Consider the following 15,301-nt stretch of genomic DNA (forward strand, 5'->3'; position numbering starts at 1 on the left):
TTAGGGGAATAGTCTGTGAAAACCTTCTATTCTCTTCTATATTGTCCTTTTCTTTAATTCAAATGTTAGCAATTCAAAAATAAGAGAGACAAATAGAATTCAAATAAAATAGAACACGTGCACTTTTCTTTTTCGTCATACTCAGTCTTTGAGACTAGACACACGAGTTAACCAAATGACAATGTGTTATACTGATTTACACAAGGGTGGACACTCTATGGATATAGCATGTTGGACTCTAGATAAGAACATAACATTCTCTCTTTGATTGTGGACGATACTAAATATTGTAAATTCCTTTAACATTATGATCTTGTCCACTTGTCAAAACTCATTAGAACATCAATAATTTATAGTTATTGTTATACATCAAAATCCAAGGTGGATGAGACGAGTGGTCATCTAGACCTGACATTAGTTATATAAGCACCAAAATTCTTCAGGATATATCAGATCATTGAAGGCTTGTGTCCGTTGTTGCCATCACGAGTCTCATGTATACTTGAGACCTCTATCGGGACCATGTCAAAGCAGCTTTCAGTCGACCGGTTCTGCCTTATTCCTCAATCAGGCATTTTTTTCTTGAGGGTTCTCAGTTGATGGTATTCAACGTATTATCGTTGCAGCTTGCTACTATTGATGACATTGTTTTGTTTTTGTTTTGATATCATTATCATCAAAGCTTGTTGTATTTGTGAGTAGGACCATTTATTCTTGTAGTTGAAGTTTTTTTTTTCTATAGTTGTTTTGGCCAAGTCAATGTATGCCTTTTAGTTTTCCCGATTTGGTTGTGTGCCAGTGCTTTAGCAATACTTATGAGAATGCCTTAATCTTTCTAACTTGTTTGTAATCATGTTTTTTTAATGGTGCCTTTAAGCATGCTTAACCTTTTCACTTGCCTATGAGCAAGTTGGTTTAATGATACCTATGAGCTTGTCTTAATCTTTTTGACTTGCCTATGAGCAAGTGCTTTAGCGATGCCTATCAACACACCTTAATCTTCCCGACTTGCCTATAAGCATGTTGTTTTTTTAGCTATCCCTTGTGAGCACACCTTAATCTTCCCAGCTGCCTAAGAGCATGTCATTTTTTTGTGATGCTTATCAGCATGTCTTAATCTTTCTGATTGCCTTTGAGCATGTAGTTTTAGTGATGCTTATGACCACGCCTTGATCTCTTCGACTTTCCTATGAGCATGTTGTTTTGGTGTAGGAACCCTTTCTTGTTCTACTTGTTGTTCTTGGCGGGATCTCTCCTTCTCAGATCTTCAGGTAGCAATTAGCCAGTCTTCCTGTCTCTATCGTACTTTCATAATTAATATACTTCTCTACTCGTCTGAGGAATTCCTCAAGAGGAAACTTGGAAATTGAGATATGGAACAATGAGCCTTCCTTTACTCTATTTTTTACCAACATAAGGATGATGCCCGGGAGGATGCCAAAGATTTCCCTAGCTTCCTTGTTAAACCTAGTGACATATTTTTAGAGGGGTTTGTCCTTTCCTTGTTTAATATACTTTAGATCTACCTTGGTTTTCCGCCTGGTTTTGCTTATAGCGAATGCAACTTTGAGTATCTCTCCTAATTGCGCCCAAGAGTCTATGGATCACAATGCCAAAGACTAGAATCACTTCAGTGAAAATTGTTTTATGACAAAGGAAATGCTTTGCACATCAGAGTGGTAGAAGCTTCACGATATGACAGGGTGGATTTAAAAACTTAGGTGATCGTTTAGATGGTTAGATCTATCGCATTGATCCATCATCGGGAGATGTTGCATGTGTGTTTGGAACCTTGATACCCATAAGTCCATGAATCTTTCATAGAAAGGTAGAATTTAAAATCTCTCACTCTGGCGATGAAAACTATATCACCTTTGACGATCTTAATTATTGATTCTGACATGACTTCTTTGCTTAAGGATCTAGGATTTGGAATATGATGCATGTTCCATTGGTTGTCTTCCTTTGCAGCTCGATGATGATTTTGTTTTGTGCTTCCAACATGGTTCGTTGTTGTTGGATCATTGAGGCTAGGGTTGCGACTGATGGATATGTTTCCTTCATCATTTTTACGCCAATGACATTGGATCTGGTCGTTGTTGAAGAGTTTCATCAGTTGTGCATGCTTGTGTTTGGGTGCAGTGGTTGTCACATGATTTTGGAAGAGGTAGGAGGTGCTTGTTCCTTTCCTTGTTGCTTCAAAAGTTGTTCGTCGACTGTTGTAGACTTGTGATTACGCATTTCCACCTTTTTACCGTAAAATTTTTGAGCTAACTCAAGCTAGCAAGTCAATGCTAGAATGTTTGAGGTTTCTATGGTGAGACTATTCCCAAAGATGATGCCAATGTGCGGTAAGGGTGGCGGAGGTGAGCTTCTGATGCGATGAAGAAAATCTTGCTCAGGTCATACAGGATGAAGATCTAAAGAGAGAAAGAGAGAGGAGAGAGCTAACATCTCTATAGTAGTAGATCTATTCTAGTTCTAGATTATGTCAAAAGTTATTTCATTCCCTTGATAGGAGGGTTTTTATAAGGAAGTCTGGGCGAGAGGAGCCTTAAGGGGCATGTAGTCTTATGGGAATTAAGTTTAATCAAACTAAATTAAGTTTTGAAAAGAAAATAAAAATGAGATTAATGTCTTAATTATGTCATTTAGTTAATTTGGTTTACCTGTTTTTTATTTATGGAATGATTGTATTTAATTGTGTTTCTTGTGAACTTAATTATATGACATAATTATATGTGATTAAGGTAATAAAAAATTATATGAAGTGCTTAATACCAATATTGCTTTATTTAATTGTCTAAGTGAGTTAATTGCCTATAATTAATTTTAAAATGAGATATTAATGAAATAACTTGTTAATGACTAATTTAATTAAATTGGAATAATGTAGCAATTGGAAAATGAATATTGTATTTTTGGTCAAAAATTAAAAAGAGGGATAATTTTGAAATCACTTAAAAGTTGAGAAAAATGACACAAGTTTAGAAAATTGTTACTTGGTCCTTAGGGTTGGGAGACCCAATATAAAAAGCTAAAGTGAGCCTCTCAACACCTTTGCTTCACCCTGGGTTTCTAGAAAGAGAGGGAGAGAGTTTTTGGTGATTTTCTGGTGAGAGAAAGCCATGACACTACTAGAAAATATATTTTTAACATCGATTCTAGAATGATGCAATCCTACCCTCCAAGGGCATTGGATAGAAGACTCCAAGAAGATTGGGCCAGAGATGCAGGAGAAGGCCCTAGGGTTCTTATGAGCCTTAGGGTAGATTTTGGGCCCATGGGCTCAGTATGAGCCCACTTATCTTTGTACATATTATATTAAGGTTTCATTATTTTTGGGCCTTATATTTAGGGCTCCATAGTGTAGGGAGGATACCCTAGTAATGTAGGATTTTTCAGCCCTTGTATTTTAGGGCACCTAGGCTAGTTTTTGTATTAGGGGTAGTTTTGTAATTTCGCATGCATTAAGTGCACTATTTGATGTGTGTGTGTTGGGAGAGAAATTTAATTGAATTGGGAGAAGCCCAATCCAATTAAATTTTGGACCTTCCTAAGGGGAAGGTGAGCATTTGCTTGCTACACCCCATTGCAACATCATAGTCACACTTTGTGCATGTCCTTCATGCTTTACATGTCTCATGACACCTAAGCACACTTAGTGGAGAATCTTGGACTTGATCTTGGATTAATGGGCTGAACCATAGCCAAAATGCACTAATCATAATTAGTGAAACTTTGGCTCCAAATTGGGCTCCACAAATTCAAATTCAAATTCAAGTGAAATTTGAATAGAAATTCAAATTTCCCTCCAATTTTGTGTGTTACTTACACTATAAATAGAGGCATTGTGTGTGCATTTTTTCAACTTTGATCATTTGAGAATTACACTTCAAAGTTTAGACCTCATTTGAGGCATAAAATTTTATGCTCCTTTTCCCTCCACTCATCTTCTCCATGTCAGGATTCAATTGCAGGGTATGGGACTTCCCAAATTGGAAGTATGGGCTTATGGTGTGGGGTTTGTTGTGGCCCTAGGCTCTTCAATTACCATAACTAGATTTTATTATGTGGTTCTCCAAAGATTCTTATCATAGGATAAGTAAACTAGTTGTATACATAAATCCAGAAAGAGGACCTAAATAATTGAACATATGCGATGCCTCTCATAGGATAGCAAAATACTATATCACAATAACTTCAAAGAATCAACTGGTAGCACCTCTATCAGTCTACCACAATTTTATCCTTACCCACATTTGAACTGGTTGCTTAAAATGAACCTCAACAAGGCACTCCATATTAGGATCTACTTTAATCCATAATAAAGGGGATTCGGCATGGTTATCAAACTCTCAAATTAACGTGCTAGCTCTTACAAGTTTACGAGTCCACTTGTCCTTTGTGAATTAACTCTTGAGTAAACTCTTTTTTTAGCAGACTCTGGGCAAACTCTATAAACTCTTAAGTAAACTCGGTAGACTCTTGAGTTTACCACCGAGTCAACGAGTTAGCAAGTTAAAAAAATTAGACCAAAATGTAAGTTATTTTTTTTAGTTTTTGGTCTTTATAGCATTCGTCATACCTTCATTTAGTGTATTATTCTCAAATACAAAATTCTCACCTTTAATAATATCAAACCCTTGTTCTCTAATAACATCAAACTCTCAATGAGAATGATTTACCACTACTATAACCTCTGCAAGTTATTATCTGGTAGTGATGTATTATTACTAGACTTGGTTATTTAAATATTCTGAACATTACGATTTACTATTTTATTTTATTATATTGTTAAAATGTTTAATTAGTATATTATTTATACATATTTTGTTATTATTTTTATATGAAGTAGACTCGTACGAGTTTACGAGTTGAGTCACGAGTCAAGTCTATGAAATTCTCACGAGTCTGCGTAAACTCTTGAGTTTGATAATCTTAGGACTCAGTAAACTGCCATAACAGAGAAATTGTCAAAAACTCAATGACAACAACCACGAATGAAAAAGAAAAAAAATAGGAAACTGATTTATACTTCAATCGCATATCCATGGAAGGCACATCACCATTATCATCAGAGCCATCAAGTTTTAAACCTTTCTTGGGCTTCTGAAAGTGTCTAGTATAGCAAGCTTTGAGTGGCATTGTATTTCCAATAGTTGCCATGCTTCTCCAGCCATTGGTAGAATTGGATGGTCATACATACCATCAAGATCATGTACTTATGCTCATTATACCATCCCATCCAATTAATATCAAGAGTGGATGTACTTGAAGTCTGCAATGTTGTACATCCCCCCAACACGGCCAATTCAACCATGTTCTTCCTTTTGTTATAGGAAAAACCCATCCTTAGCAACAAGTAGCTAATCAAAATTCATGAGCAAAAAGCATTCTAAAAATGAAATAAATAGTAACTAGTAAATCCTTATTTTATACCTTGAAACGGGACATCCACAGGAACCGACCCACCAAGGAAAGAAATCTTTAAGAAATAGGCGTTCAAGATTCCCAACCCTGTTAGCAAATTGTTCAAATTGCATTTTGAAAAAAAATTATCAAATCCACAGTATATTGACAAAACCAAAACCTGTCAAGAATTAGATGCTTCAGCTAATACAACATTGAAGATTAAACTAAATTAATATTTCCCGGCTTAAAGTGAGATTACAAAGAAAACTAGGAAATTGTTTTTGTAAATAAAGCTAATTTCAGAAAAATGTTTTACAGCTCTCTATCTTCAAGATAATTTCAGAGAAGCTACATGCATGTAATAAGTCACAGAATTTACAGAACCAAAAGCAGATTACCTCCTTAGTACTAAGAGTCTTTATGGATCATGTTTTATCTTGAGCACGAGAAACTGTAGTTTGCAAAATCTACACATTGATAACAAGGAAAATAGTATCATCAAACCTCTCATTCAAACATATAACTTCCAAGGGGAAAATAAAAGGGGAAAAAACTTCATGAGTAATGGCAAAAATAAAATAAAAACAAAAGGTTAAGGCAAAACCATGAACTTGCACACTAGATTCCACAACTATTCTTTGACATCTGTGAGAGTATCTGACAACCATCATCTGAACATTCTTCAGCATAGCCTACAGATAATGCATAACAAATAACCAGAACCCAAGTAACTTGTCACATATCATTTACCCAATTTTCTACTTTTCAGTGAACAAGCACATTGATGTTTTCAAAACCAATGTCATTGACTAATTGAATCAGTAAAGAGAGGAGGACAAAATTATTTCGAAATATATTAATTTAGCACATACTCCCCCCGCCCCTCTAAATAAAAGACACTTATTTTAAGTTTCCTTTCCCTTTTTATATGACTCTTTTCTAGCCTTCCCTTTAGTTAATTATTTTTTTACCAAAATACCCTTTTTTACTCCATAAATAATAAATGCCATGGATTGTGTTTCTCTCTTATGATAATTGGAGAATTGAAAATTTTACTTTTAAAAATTAAAATTCCAGTACAATTACTCTTTCTCCATAAATTCCTTGTTTAGGTGGAAAAGTGATATAATTAGTCTCAATAATTTTAAGGGTAATTTGAAAAATATTACAATTACAAACAAATTTAATGTTATTTAACTAAATTAACCAACTATCTTAATGTGAGAATGAGTTATAAGTGTCTTATATGTAGGGACAGAGGAAATATAATAGTATATTTGTCCAACCTAATTCTCACATCAAATAAGTAGATAGGAAAGGTAAACATGAAATAAGATAGTCTAACAACAAATATCCAAAAGAAATTACAAATATACATGGCCACCAAAAATGAACCAAATGACAAATTAAGACACGTCCATATATGAAAAATGGTCAAGAGGACAAATAATGCAAATGTCGAGGACTCTTACTCTACGAAAAGATTCAGGACCCATTTGCTTTTCCAACATCTGAAGAACTGCCCCTGGAAAAAGGGTAAAAATTTGTATATATAATTCAATAGTAAATAAGAAAAGTAGGAAACACATTACTGGATAAGCGTATTGCATATGAATACAACGAAGGGGACAAGTACAGGAAAGGAAAATACTTACAGATTTCTGAATATTTTGAAAACAAGGAGAGTTCGGAGGGAGAGGACACCATTACTATTGCTGCTAATTTTGGCTGGTATAAACCACTTGTTGATATCATGATTCAAGGACCAGATTCAAGAATAGCAAGGACAAAAGCCATAGTTAATTTGGAGTTGAAGGATCCAAACTTAAAACTTCTTAGCAAGGAAGGCACTATACCTCCTTTGCTAGAAATGTTGACAGGCAATATTGAATCAAAAGACTTGTCGTTGTCAGCCTTAGTTAAATTAGCAGGATCTCACGCCAATAAGGGAATTACTGTTGCATCTGGATGAGTCCATTTTATTATAGATTTAATGTTCTCTCCTCGATCACAGACACTCGTTATCATTCAATGTTCTGAAATCATTGCGAAGGTTTCTTGTGATGGTGATGAAATTGATTTTTTTGTTGATGAAGAAGGGCAACGACTTGAGTTGGATTCCATCATCACCAATTTGCTAGCTTTGCAGTAGACTTCCAACTCAGGTCACAACATCTGTATGACTGCACTGGGTGCACTTCTTGGCATTTACAAGTTTGTGACTGGTTTGGTTAAGAAAGCAATTCTTGCAGCCAATGGTGTATCTCTCATTCTCCCACTCCTTGATGATTCTGACTCAGAAATCAGGGAGACTTCCATAATTCTACTCTTTCTTTTCTCTCAACACGAGCCGAAAGAAGTAGTTGACTACCTCTTCAGGCCTAGAAGACTTGAAGCCTTGATTGGATTTTTTTAGAATGAAGAAAATGCCAATGTGCAGATGGCTGCTGCTGGTTTCCTGGCTAACCAGCCAAAATCCGAACAAGAATTCACTATGAAGTTGATTGAGTTGAGTGGACTTGATGCAATCCTAAGCATATTGAAAACTGGGAAAATGGAAGCAAAAGAAAATGCTCTTAGTGCACTCTTCAGGTTCACATGCAGATCTTACAAATATCAAGTCACAACGAGATTTGGTTAAGCATGGAATATACCCTTTGATTGTAGATTCTCTGAACACTGGTTCGATCACGACAAAGGCAAGAGCAGCAACATTCATTGGTGATCCTTCTATGAGCACTCCAAAACTCACAGTTGCTCCCAAACCAACTGATTGTTGTTGGCTTTTCAGATCATCGCATGTTGCGTTATGTTCAGCACATGGGAGTGTATGCAGTGTAAACACCACATTTTGTCTTTTAGACACGAAGACTTTACCTAGCTTGATAAAGTTGTTACATGGGGAGGTCCATGCAACTGCTTGTGAAGAAATACAGACACTCTCCACATTGGTTTTGGAAGATTTTCCCCAAAGGGGAGCTCGTGTTTCGCATGACTATAATGCACTAAGGTTCATATTAGACATTTTGAACTGGGAAAACCTGCAGGCCACCTCCAACCTTGAGGGCAAGGTTGATTTTCCAGGGGAGGGTATTGATAGCAATATGACCCAAGCACTCAGCAGCAGGCCCAAGAGGACACTTGGGAGGCCTACACATTTCGAGGATTATGAGTGATCTTTTCCTTCTCACTTCAGTATATTCTTGCTCTGTCAATTAGTTAGAAGCACTAAGTTAGTTATCACCACTACCTATTGTTGTTATTCTCCCATAACAGAGTTTGTCCTATTGTAATCAAGCCAATGATTGGCTTAGTATTCACCTACAACATCTCTATATAAATCAGATAATTGAATAAAATGGGCAAGAAAAGTTTATCAGTTAGCTCTTACTTATCTTAGTGTAGCTTAGTCTTCTAACTCAAACAAAACTTGAGAACTAAATATACTCATAGAGGCTCCCAAACTCAATGATGACACTACCATCTCTGGCTCTATGAAATCTTATGTACATGAGTCAAACGGGAAGTCTACAGAAAGATAATCCTTATAGCAGTTTCTCACCAATAAAAATCCTACTTTCCAATCGTTATACAATTTTACGATAAAAAAGATGCCTGTTTCAGGCTAGTTAAATTGCAGCTATCACATGTCAAACCTGAAGGCACTGTGGAAAAAATCCACCGTATTTTACATCTTTGACAGATTAGGTAGTGACCACATAAAATAAGTTTGCTCTACATAAAAGCATGAGACTCCTCAGAAATCTCCCACCAATACAAAAAATTACTAAATAAAAAAATTGATTTCATAAATTCAATAATGAATTAAGTTGCTCAGTAATAGAATTGTCATTCTCATTGATTTGAAAATCTCTAACATGTGAATTTGATTCTAATTCTTCACCGCAAAACACAAAATCAAAACCTAAACTTAAAAAACCAAAATTGAGATCTAAAAAACGAAATTGAGATTTTGAACAACATGAATGATAGAGGCTCTCATCTAAGATGATATCTCTACTCACATTATCGAATCATAATAGTGTATACTGCGCTAAGCCAGAAAATCACTAAGCCAAAGCCACATAAAAATTCAACTAAAAAGATTACGAAATTCAAAAAATTATTTGCGATTTGAGATCAGAAATGGGTAAGGGTTGTCGATCATGGTGATTCGAAAACATGGACCAATGTAAACATCATCGTCTCTCTTGATTGTTCACTCTAATCAAACACTAAGGAAAAAAAATGGATATTTAGAAAACACAAAAAGAACTCAAAAATTAATTTTAAAAAATGGAGAGTTAATCATTAGAGACTTAAATACTATGAATCATGGAACGAATCCAATCATATTGTTGCAACTTTTTTCTCATCACATGATCCATATACAAAAATGAAAAAAAAACCAATGAAGAAGAAAACCAAGTTTCAAAAAAAGAGAAAACCTAATCAAACCAAAAGGATATAGAACAAGCTTTGTTGCAGATGGAAAAGGCGCACAAGAGAGACACAATGAAAGAAAAACTTGTTGCGCTTATTTATAAACAAGCACCGACATTAGGATCGGGTTCTTCAGTGGCGACCACGGCCAGGGGGAGCCGTTCGATGGGAGCTTGGGGATGCTAGCACACTCGTTCTCGCCGACGAATGGGAGGTTCCACCTGGATGCTGCCGAGGACTTGGTGGTTTTTGGTGACGTGACGCAGTCGACGTTGTCTGATGTAGCTCCATGTGGAGCTTGTACGCCTTGGAACTTCTTCATCAATGGAGTCCTTTTCTTCTTGAAGATCAATGACAGTAGAATAGAGAAGGAGGAAAGGTGATTAGAGATGCCACTTCAAGGAGAAGATGAGTCAAGAACAAGCTTAGCACCATAGGAAGTTATGAATAAGAGCTTGAAGGTAAGAGAATATGAGTAGAGGGAGAACGAGAGAAGGAGCATGAAATTTTATAGCTCAAATGAGGTTTGAACTTTGAAGTGTAATTCTCAAATTATCAAAGTTTAGACCTCATTTGAGGCATAAAATTTCATGCTCCTTTTCTCCTTCTCCCTCCACTCATCTTCTCCTACCTTCAAGCTCTTATCCATGGCTTCCTATGGTGGTGTGCTTGTTCTTGACTCATCTTCTCTTTGAAGTGGTGTCTCCAATCAACCCTCATTCTTCATTCCGCTGTCACTGATCTTCAAGAAGAAAAGAACTCCATTGATGAAGATTCAAGGCCTACAAGCTCCACATGGAGGTACATCATGCGGTATCAGAGCATCTTCATCTAGGTGATGTTCTTTTGCTTCCTTTATCTTTTTGTTTGGTCAATTCACTTTAATATCTTGTTCTTCATCTTCTTCTCCATGTATCTCCTCCATTGTCTTGTGGTTTGGTGCTCTTTAGAGTAGATTAAAAAAAATAAACTGATTAAATCTTAGATCTACACTTGTTCTTGCATTTCTATGGTTCAAATTTTATAGATCTACTATTGAATCATGTTTTTGTGTTGATTTTAGGTTCTATCATTTTTCAGCCATAATCTTCTTGTGCTAAACCTTTAGATCTCCATTTTGTTGCAAAATATTTATTAGAAAAGAAAAAACAAAAATCTAAGTGTAAATCACTTCATTCATGTTGTCTTAGAGTCATGTTTAGTCATAATAATTGTCAAATTATGTTCTAAGTTTGTGTTGAATTTTAATTTTGTTGATTGAATTCTACATACATTTGTTTATGTATTCTTGCAATTCTTAGCCTATCATTTGAATTTTGAGTCAAATCTTGCATGTTAATTAGTCCTTAACATGTTCATGCATAATTTTTAGAGAGTCTTTGATTGTGAACCTTTTCTTGAACTTTTAGGTTTCCTTATGCTTGTGTCTATTGTGAATTTGAGTTTTGGTGATTGAATTTCTGGCTAAAATTTTGATCCTTAGTGAATATTGAACTCCTAAAAGTGTGGTAAACAAGCCTAGTGAGTTCAACATACATAGGAAGGTTGAAAGTAAGCCTGAGGCAATCAATATACCATGCTTAAAAAAATTTGAAGTCTGAAGTCGCTGGTGCTGGTAACTTGAACATACGAACTTGTAAAACTTACTGGGAATTGGTCATTGCGAATTTTGAGCTAAAATTTTTAGTTCATTTTCTAGACATCTGGAAAAAAATTAGAAAAAAATATAACCAAGTGATTTGGATAAAAGAAAAAAAAAAGAATAATCATACAAGTTGGTAGAAAAATCAGTGTCCAGGAAAAATAAAAATAAAAAAGTGAAAGGGAAGTGTGCTTGTTGTTTTGACTCAAAATTTGTTCTATAATTAGTGCTTATTTTAGACCAATATTAGTTCTGAAATTTAAATTCAAAAGTAGCATGAAAACAAGTGCCAAAACTAGAGGTTTTTTGAGTGTTTTATTTTAGTTTTTTTTTACTCTATTCTAGAGCCATTCTAGGTTTCTCTTTTAGTCCTAGCCTACTTTTACGTGCTTTTCATTGCTTTAATTTTTGAAAATCCTTGAAAATTTGTCTTGTTAAAAATATATTGGTTTAACTTTCATTTCATTTTTTTGGTCTATGGTTATTGCTTGTCTCTTTGTTTCCTTGTTTGTGAGTTGCCATATAGGAAATTGGAAAGGAGGATTGGAGCCATCAATTGAAGAATTTGAGTCAAGAAGCAAGGGGCCAACCACCTTAAGAGCTATTGGACTAAGAAGCACTCCAAATTGAGTGAAACACCAAAGAGAGAACAACTACCAAAATTGATGACTTTTTTTTTGTAATTGACAATTTACTTGTAATTGGACACTTGTACATTTACCTTCATTACTTTCAAATTTTGTAACAAAAAAGCTTTTCATTGGAAGTGTGTTCAGAGCCTCCAATAGGTTACCCTACTTCCATTTGTGTGTAATAATTTTAGGCAAGTTTCCCTTAGGATAGTGAGTGTATTGTTGGGAACGTTAAATATGGTCATCCAAACACTCTTAGGATCCGTCTAGTTTACATTTCTTGCACTTTAATTTCTTGTTTAATTTCATAGGTTATTTTCTTTACTAGTCACACCTAGTTTATCTTGTTATTGCATAATACTTTCTTCTTGCTTGTCACACTTATCTTGAGTTCTTTTGAACCCTAGCTTTCACCTTTTTGCAAATCCCCAACAAGAAAAACCCACAACTTAGGAACCAACATGAGTCATCATTCATCTAGTTGTAAATCATGAAGATTTTGATGATGTCAAGAAGAATTAAGAATTTTCTTGAGAAAGGGGGAGAATGTAAATCATGCAAGCTTTGATGGTGTTGAGAAGAAATCACATGTTTGTCATCATAAAAAAGGGAGAGAATGTGAATGTATGTATACATGATTTTGATGATGTCAAAAGAAGAATCAAACAAGGCTCAGAAGAATCAAACAAGGCTCATTTTGCTTCAAGATTAATACAAGATTGTTTCAACAAACAAAGCCTTGATTCAAGATTTCTTCAAGATCAAGCCTTGCCTCAAAATGAAAGGTTTCAAGTCATTCAAGGCACATGTAATCGATTACCAATACATGTAATCGATTACCAATGGTTTGAAAGTGTGTAATCGATTACACATCATATGTAATCGATTACCAGAGACTCTGAACGTTGAGAATTCAAATTTTAAATGAAGGGTCACAACTGTTCAAGAAAAACAACTGTGTAATCGATTACACTAATTCTGTAATCGATTACCAGAGAGGATTTTCAAGGAATATCGCCAACAGTCATATCTTTTCATTAGATTTGTGAATGGCCATCAAAGGCCTATAAATAGGTGACTTGGGCACGAATTTTATGCAGAGAGTTTTGCTTGGCAAAAATGTCTTATCCTCTCAAAAGACAATGAGAGAGATTCCAAAAGAACTTCATTGTCAAATGCTCTCTCAAGAAATCCTTGATCAAACACTTGCAAAATCTATAAGGATTCTTACATGATCTTCATTGTAATATTCTTCTCTTGAAGAGAGAATTCTTCTTCCATTCTTCTTATTCAATGAGATTGGTTAAGAGACTGTGAGTCTCTTGTTGTAAAGGATTCCTGAACACAAGGGATGGGTTGTCCCTGTGTGGTTCAGACTTTGTAATGGATTTTACAAAGATAGTGGAAATCTCAAGTGGGTTGCTTGAGTACTGGACGTAGGCACGGGTTGTGGCCGAACCAGTATAAAACTGTGTTTGCATTCTCTCTTCCCTTATCTCATTTATGTTATTGCAATCAATTTTGCCTTGCATATTTATAGAACATTATTAAATTGATTATTGTTGCTTCTTCTGCATTTTAAGCCTATCCCTCTTAAGATTATTGAGGCCACAAGGTCTAACACTAGTGTTAATGGTGAGGGTACTAGTTATAAGGACCCTCTATCTAGAATATTAGATGAGTTGAGTTCCCTCGAGTTATGGAAAGAAAATCTAGAAAAAAAAAGAAAAAGGAAAAGATAGGGTAAAAATAAGTCAAGATGAAAGGGAACAAATAAGGGCAGAAGAAAGAAAGAAAATACTAAAAGAGTTAAGAAAAGAAAAACATGCCTCCTATAGTAGTCATGACTCATGCAAGAGCCTAAGTGAAGAACTTAGTAACTATTATAGATGAAGGCATAGGTCACATCCTAGACCTCAGTCCCATAGGAGAGAAAAGGAAAGAAAGCCTCAAGTGGCTAACATTAACCTTCCATACTTCCACGGGAAGGACAATGTAGAGGCTTATTTAGATTGAGAAATAAAGGTTGAGCAACTCTTTGCTTGCCATCATACAAGTGAGGAAAAGAAGGTTCCTTTGACTACCTTTAGCTTCCAAGGGTATGTCCTCTATTGGTGGACTTCTGTTGTTAGGGAAAGAAGATTCATGGGAGTTCTCCAGTAGAGTATTGGAATGACTTGAAAAGTACCCTTAGGAAGAGGCATATCCCCTCTTACTATGAAATAAAACTTATGGACAAGCTCCAAAGGCTTAGACAAGGGAGTATGAGTGTTGAAGAGTGTAGGCGAAAAATGGAACTACTCCTTTTGAGAGTTGGGCTTAGGGAGGAGGAAAGAACAAGTATTGCTGGGTTCCTTAGTGGACTTAACATGGAAGTGAGGGACAAGGTTGAGCTCCTTCCATATAGGGACCTAGATGACCTAGTCCAACTTTCCATAAGGGTATAGCAACAACTTAAAAGGAATCCTACTTCAAAATCTTATGGCTCTTACTCTTATCCAAAGAAAGACCAAGGTCAAGGCATCTTAGGGGTTGCACCTTCTAAGCCCAAAGATGATAAGGGAAAGAATAGAAAAAGAAAAAAAGAACAACCTTTAATGGTTAAGGAGGAGTGTAATGAGGTAAGTGTCTCCTCTAAGAGGTTAGCTAAGAAGGAAAGTCATTTTGCAATAAAGACAAACATTAAAGAAATTTCCCTTCTTAGATTACCTCCACATCTTCTCCTTTGTAAAAGAACACTTGTTAGCACTGCCATACCTCTTGAGCTTGAGGTTATTCCTCAAGTAAAGGAGTTGTTGAATGAGGGTTTGGTTCGTAAGAACTTAAATCCTTGTGCTTTGTTGGTGCTGAAAATAAGTATTATGAGGCATCAAATCCCTATGATAGGTGGTATGATGACTGTGTTGAGTGGTGCAACCCTCTTTTGTAAAATCACCCATGCATCCAACATCTTCATGATTCTCGTACATAGGGACTTATTAGGTAGGTTTGTTGTTATTTTTGGTTTCAATACAAACCTAGGCGCTCATATGGGACACCTTAAGTTTGTTGTACTTTTTGGTAGGAGTAATCAATATGAAAATACAAAAAAGGTATGTTTTATTGCATTACTTTCCTTAATTTTTTAAATAGTGATCAAGGGGTTCCCATGAACCCTAAGAGAATAAAG

The 15,301-nt window shown here is 35.5% G+C and overlaps 1 non-coding gene and 2 pseudogenes across 1 annotated transcript; 1 reads left to right on the plus strand and 2 right to left on the minus strand.

The window, feature by feature from the left end:
• Positions 1 to 6,845: 6,845 nt before the first annotated feature.
• On the plus strand, positions 6,846 to 8,591 carry LOC114416081 (annotated as a pseudogene).
• Positions 8,592 to 9,242: 651 nt separating this feature from the next.
• Positions 9,243 to 9,327, minus strand: LOC114417535 (annotated as a pseudogene).
• Positions 9,328 to 9,721: 394 nt separating this feature from the next.
• On the minus strand, positions 9,722 to 9,801 carry LOC114417531. The gene has a single exon (XR_003667794.1). It is a non-coding gene; the product is annotated as a small nucleolar RNA Z199 (small nucleolar RNA).
• Positions 9,802 to 15,301: the final 5,500 nt, after the last annotated feature.

Source organism: Glycine soja, chromosome 6 (genome assembly GCF_004193775.1).
Source record: "Glycine soja cultivar W05 chromosome 6, ASM419377v2, whole genome shotgun sequence".
Taxonomy (NCBI): Eukaryota; Viridiplantae; Streptophyta; class Magnoliopsida; order Fabales; family Fabaceae; genus Glycine; species Glycine soja.